The sequence below is a fragment of the Salvelinus namaycush genome, unplaced genomic scaffold (assembly GCF_016432855.1).
Source record: "Salvelinus namaycush isolate Seneca unplaced genomic scaffold, SaNama_1.0 Scaffold8, whole genome shotgun sequence".
NCBI classification, from domain to species: Eukaryota; Metazoa; Chordata; class Actinopteri; order Salmoniformes; family Salmonidae; genus Salvelinus; species Salvelinus namaycush.
This window is the reverse complement of record NW_024061530.1, coordinates 159,715-166,511: the sequence shown is the minus strand read 5'-3', so window position 1 is coordinate 166,511 and position 6,797 is coordinate 159,715.

The following is a 6,797-nucleotide window of genomic DNA, read 5'->3' as shown; positions in this document are numbered from 1 at the left end:
TCTGAGTGGCTCAGGGGGCAGGTCAGATCTCACCAAGATATCTCCAATATTGCGACCACGCTTATAGACCACCAGTGGGGGTTCCTTGAAGAGGTGTGTGATTGTTTTGTCTGATTGCAGAATATGCCAGTGCTTTTTCAGGATTGATTTCATTTTCTTCCAATACTTGGTGTACTTGGTGCAAAAGACTGTTGTTTTTCTTCTTTGGTTGAGTTTTTAGTAATTCCTCTCTTGGTTTTTGAGATATTTTCATCATTGCAGCATCAAGAGTTTTGTCCTTGTAGCCTCTCATTTTGAATTTCTGTCTTTTTTTTTAGCATTGCTGTCAAAATCCAATAGTTTTTCCACCATACATTTTACCCATATGGAATTGTAAAAACAAAAAAGGGATGTGTTTCGTGTAGGGTGGGGTGCTGGATTTATGGTGCTTTCAAGACAACTGGGAACTGGGAAGTTTGAATTATGACGTCAGTGATCTTCAGGTCGGAGCTCTAGAAAGAGGCCTAGTTCCCGACTTGTAATTTCGAGTTGGATGACCGTTCAAACCGTATTTTGTCAGTAGGAGCCAGTTTTTTCCCCGAGTTCCCAGTTGTCTTGAACTCACTGAAGTCTGAGATTTCCCAGTTCCCAGTTGTTTTGAATGCAGCAGAAGTCACAGCATGGCCAATGTATTCAACCTTCTCTGTCCCATGGTGTTGCAGGTGAATATTTATAATTTTAAGCTTTGGAAAGACTTGGACCACACCCCCTCTCCACTGAATTGCTGGCTAGTAATTGCTTTGCAATGCTTGCAGTTAGCCATTGATTCCTTCCAAACCACTCATTCCAAACCCCCTCATTGCTAGCTAAGATTTTGAACGTATGATGTTGACATGATCAGTCCAATCAAAGCTACTGTAGATGTAACGTGATGTTCATTTTATCTGTGGCAAATGACCTTGAGCCTTTTGGATGGGCACTTCTAATGTAACTCTATGGCAGCACCCAATGGGCTTGAATTTTACAGCTCTCCCTGTAGATTGAGTGGTGACATAATGTCTCCATGAGAGACAGAACACTGAGCCAATCATGGCACAACAACAGAACATTACCAACCCCTACGCTCAGTATTTACAGCTGGCTGCCCCCCACCACCACAGAAAGCACTGAGCTAGGCTGAAACACCTGCATTTTGGAGCTGCCTTAACCTAACTGGTTAGGACAGCTCATGAGGCTATTATCCAGATACCTGCTGGTACCTCTTAACTGGTTAGGACAGCTCATGAGGCTATTATCCAGATACCTGCTGGTACCTCTTAACTGGTTAGGACAGCTCATGAGGTTATTATACCTGCTGGTACCTCTTAACTGGTTAGGACAGCTCATGAGGCTATTATACCTGCTGGTACCTCTTAACTGGTTAGGACAGCTCATGAGACTATTATCCAGATACCTGCTGGTACCTCTTAACTGGTTAGGACAGCTGATGAGGTTATTATAACTGCAGGTACCTCTTAACTGGTTAGGACAGCTCATGAGGTTATTATACCTGCTGGTACCTCTTAACTGGTTAGGACAGCTCATGAGGTTATTATCCAGATACCTGCTGGTACCTCTTAACTGGTTAGGACAGCTCATGAGGTTATTATACCTGCTGGTACCTCTTAACTGGTTAGGACAGCTCATGAGGTTATTATACCTGCTGGTACCTCTTAACTGGTTAGGACAGCTCATGAGGTTATTATACCTGCTGGTACCTCTTAACTGGTTAGGACAGCTCATGAGGTTATTATCCAGATACCTGCTGGTACCTCTTAACTGGTTAGGACAGCTCATGAGGTTATTATCCAGATACCTGCTGGTACCTCTTAACTGGTTAGGACAGCTCATGAGGCTATTATCCAGACACCTGCTGGTACCTCTTAACTGGTTAGGACAGCTCATGAGACTATTATCCAGATACCTGCTGGTACCTCTTAACTGGTTAGGACAGCTCATGAGGTTATTATCCAGATACCTGCAGGTACCTCTTAACTGGTTAGGACAGCTCATGAGGTTGTTATACCTGCTGGTACCTCTTAACTGGTTAGGACAGCTCATGAGGTTATTATACCTGCTGGTACCTCTTAACTGGTTAGGACAGCTCATGAGGTTATTATACCTGCTGGTACCTCTTAACTGGTTAGGACAGCTCATGAGGTTATTATCCAGATACCTGCTGGTACCTCTTAACTGGTTAGGACAGCTCATGAGGTTGTTATACCTGCTGGTACCTCTTAACTGGTTAGGACAGGTCATGAGGTTATTATACCTGCTGGTACCTCTTAACTGGTTAGGACAGCTCATGAGGCTATTATCCAGATACCTGCTGGTACCTCTTAACTGGTTAGGACAGCTCATGAGGTTATTATACCTGCTGGTACCTCTTAACTGGTTAGGACAGCTCATGAGGTTATTATACCTGCAGGTACATCTTAACTGGTTAGGACAGCTGATGAGGTTATTATCCAGATACCTGCTGGTACCTCTTAACTGGTTAGGACAGCTCATGAGGTTATTATACCTGCTGGTACCTCTTAACTGGTTAGGACAGCTCATGAGGTTATTATACCTGCTGGTACCTCTTAACTGGTTAGGACAGCTCATGGGGTTATTATACCTGCTGGTACCTCTTAACTGGTTAGGACAGCTCATGGGGTTATTATACCTGCTGGTACCTCTTAACTGGTTAGGACAGCTCATGAGGTTATTATACCTGCTGGTACCTCTTAACTGGTTAGGACAGCTGATGAGGTTATTATACCTGCTGGTACCTCTTAACTGGTTAGGACAGCTCATGAGGTTATTATCCAGATACCTGCTGGTACCTCTTAACTGGTTAGGACAGCTCATGAGGCTATTATCCAGATACCTGCTGGTACCTCTTAACTGGTTAGGACAGCTCATGAGACTATTATCCAGATACCTGCTGGTACCTCTTAACTGGTTAGGACAGCTCATGAGGTTATTATCCAGATACCTGCTGGTACCTCTTAACTGGTTAGGACAGCTCATGAGGTTATTATACCTGCTGGTACCTCTTAACTGGTTAGGACAGCTCATGAGGTTATTATACCTGCTGGTACCTCTTAACTGTTTAGGACAGCTCATGAGGTTATTATCCAGATACCTGCTGGTACCTCTTAACTGGTTAGGACAGCTCATGAGGTTATTATACCTGCTGGTACCTCTTAACTGGTTAGGACAGCTCATGAGGTTATTATACCTGCTGGTACCTCTTAACTGGTTAGGACAGCTCATGAGGTTATTATACCTGCTGGTACCTCTTAACTGGTTAGGACAGCTCATGAGGTTATTATCCAGACACCTGCTGGTACCTCTTAACTGGTTAGGACAGCTCATGAGGCTATTATCCAGACACCTGCTGGTACCTCTTAACTGGTTAGGACAGCTCATGAGGCTATTATCCAGACACCTGCTGGTACCTCTTAACTGGTTAGGACAGCTCATGAGGTTATTATACCTGCTGGTACCTCTTAACTGGTTAGGACAGCTCATGAGGCTATTATACCTGCTGGTACCTCTTAACTGGTTAGGACAGCTCATGAGGCTATTATACCTGCTGGTACCTCTTAACTGGTTAGGACAGCTCATGAGACTATTATCCAGATACCTGCTGGTACCTCTTAACTGGTTATGGCAGCTCATGAGGTTATTATACCTGCTGGTACCTCTTAACTGGTTAGGACAGCTCATGAGGTTATTATACCTGCTGGTACCTCTTAACTGGTTAGGACAGCTCATGAGGTTATTATACCTGCTGGTACCTCTTAACTGGTTAGGACAGCTCATGAGGCTATTATCCAGATACCTGCTGGTACCTCTTAACTGGTTAGGACAGCTCATGAGGCTATTATCCAGACACCTGCTGGTACCTCTTAACTGGTTAGGACAGCTCATGAGGCTATTATCCAGATACCTGCTGGTACCTCTTAACTGGTTAGGACAGCTCATGAGGCTATTATCCAGATACCTGCTGGTACCTCTTAACTGGTTAGGACAGCTCATGAGGTTATTATACCTGCTGGTACCTCTTAACTGGTTAGGACAGCTCATGACGTTATTATACCTGCTGGTACCTCTTAACTGGTTAGGACAGCTCATGAGGTTATTATACCTGCTGGTACCTCTTAACTGGTTACGACAGCTCATGAGGCTATTATCCAGACACCTGCTGGTACCTCTTAACTGGTTAGGACAGCTCATGAGGTTATTATACCTGCTGGTACCTCTTAACTGGTTAGGACAGCTCATGAGGCTATTATCCAGACACCTGCTGGTACCTCTTAACTGGTTAGGACAGCTCATGAGGTTATTATACCTGCTGGTACCTCTTAACTGGTTAGGACAGCTCATGAGGTTATTATACCTGCTGGTACCTCTTAACTGGTTAGGACAGCTCATGGGGTTATTATCCAGATACCTGCTGGTACCTCTTAACTGGTTAGGACAGCTCATGAGGTTATTATACCTGCTGGTACCTCTTAACTGGTTAGGACAGCTCATGAGGTTATTATACCTGCTGGTACCTCTTAACTGGTTAGGACAGCTCATGAGGTTATTATACCTGCTGGTACCTCTTAACTGGTTAGGACAGCTCATGAGGTTATTATACCTGCTGGTACCTCTTAACTGGTTAGGACAGCTCATGAGGTTATTATACCTGCTGGTACCTCTTAACTGGTTAGGACAGCTCATGAGGTTATTATACCTGCTGGTACCTCTTAACTGGTTAGGACAGCTCATGAGGCTATTATCCAGATACCTGCTGGTACCTCTTAACTGGTTAGGACAGGTCATGAGGTTGTTATACCTGCTAGTACCTCTTAACTGGTTAGGACAGCTCATGAGGTTGTTATACCTGCTGGTACCTCTTAACTGGTTAGGACAGCTCATGAGGTTATTATACCTGCTGGTACCTCTTAACTGGTTAGGACAGCTCATGAGGCTATTATCCAGATACCTGCTGGTACCTCTTAACTGGTTAGGACAGCTCATGAGGTGTCCTACCCGCCATTTTTAAAAAGACAAGACAAAGCTCATTGCCTTCTTCATTCATGCAGAGACGGGCAGCCTGAAGGTCTCCTCATTGATTTAGCTGGAAAGGGGAGAAATGTTGCTTTACATTGGTATTCATATTACAGTTGACCTTGAAGTATTAGGTTTTTTGGGCACTAAAAGAAGGTCAATTGTATAGAACAGTGCAATATACAAATGTTTGTTAGCTATCGTTACGCTCCCACTGTCCGGTTCTCCTCTCTTCACTAGATGGACGGTAACTTTAGTGTTTAACCCCTCTGTGTCCAAGGACCAAACTTTTAAATATTATTTTCATGTGCCTCAAGTAGACTGGACACAATCCATTTTTAACAACATTTTTTTCTGATGAAAACTAGTTCATTGCATCCGCCTTGGAGCCCAGTTTCATAATATTACCTTATTTGCCTAGCTATGAAGTAATCGTGCAGAGTGGGCTGAGGTGATCTTGGGGAATAACAATGGAGTTCGATACAGTGTTGAGATGCCGAAGTTTATTGTTCAGACGAACGACCTGCTAGCTAGCCAAGCTAGTCGGTACAGCTAGGTAAGCTAGCTAGCTACTCTACCAGCAGCATCCTAGTTACCATAGCTACCACTACATCATCACCGGCTGTCTATATTTCTTGTGGACCGATGGAGGTCCCCGGTTGTTTCTTCCACCTGTTAAATCCCGTGGAGGGCTTCTCCCTCTCTCGTTGATGGATGCTGGCTACCTCTGTCCGGTTCTCCTCTCTTCACTAGATGGACGGTAACTTTAGTGTTTAACCCCTCTGTGTCCAAGGACCGAACTTTTGAATATTATTTTCGGGGCTCCTCAAGTACGCTGGACATATTCCATTATTAACAATGCTTATTTTCTGATAACTAGTTCATTGCATCTGCCATGGAGCCCAGTTTCATAACATTACCTTTTGTCCCTAGTTATGAAGTAATCCCCAAAAAACAGACCTTATTTCAGGTCATTTATCACCCTGCCAGCTCCTATTAGTTGTATTGAGCACCGTGGCAACAACTCACCTTCTGAACATTCTATTCCCAGATCATTGTTCTGCATCACAATGGCAGCTTCACCATTGCTGTCAATTAGACCTGCTTCACTTTAACAATGTGGGATGAGCTCAGGTAAATTAATATTATTACCATGGTTACAGCTACTTGGTAAGCACGCCCACTATTCACCTAGGTACACGTTTTGATGACATACTGTGCTGGCCATTACCCATCAAACGTTAAACATTTTCTGGTCATGGTTAACCGTATTTGTTTTCCAAAAAAGGTATAGAACCTAAACAAAATGGATGTCCCTGTCCTCAAGTTGTGGCTGATTTAAACAGCCAGAACACATTTTTTTTATAAGAAATAACACTTTTTTGGCAATTTGTTGTTTGTAAATGGCTGCTGGGTAATTTGATATGCATTGAAATCTTTGTTTGTAGGCATCAAATTGAGCGAATGCTGCGCAGGTTCACTGAGTTACAAATCAAATGGACAGGTCTAGCTAATTGATTTGTAGATCTGACGCAGTTGCTACCTCAGATTATGAGCCTAGCAGGTGTTGTGAATGAGTTATGTAGTACCCACAGAAGGCCACAGGGAGTTAATCATATATATATATATATAAAATATTGATTTAGATGGGTGACATTATCTGCCAAAGTAACAGCCCTGTAGACAAAGAAGAGCTCTCCAGTAGGAACCAACACATTCAGCCCTGAAGA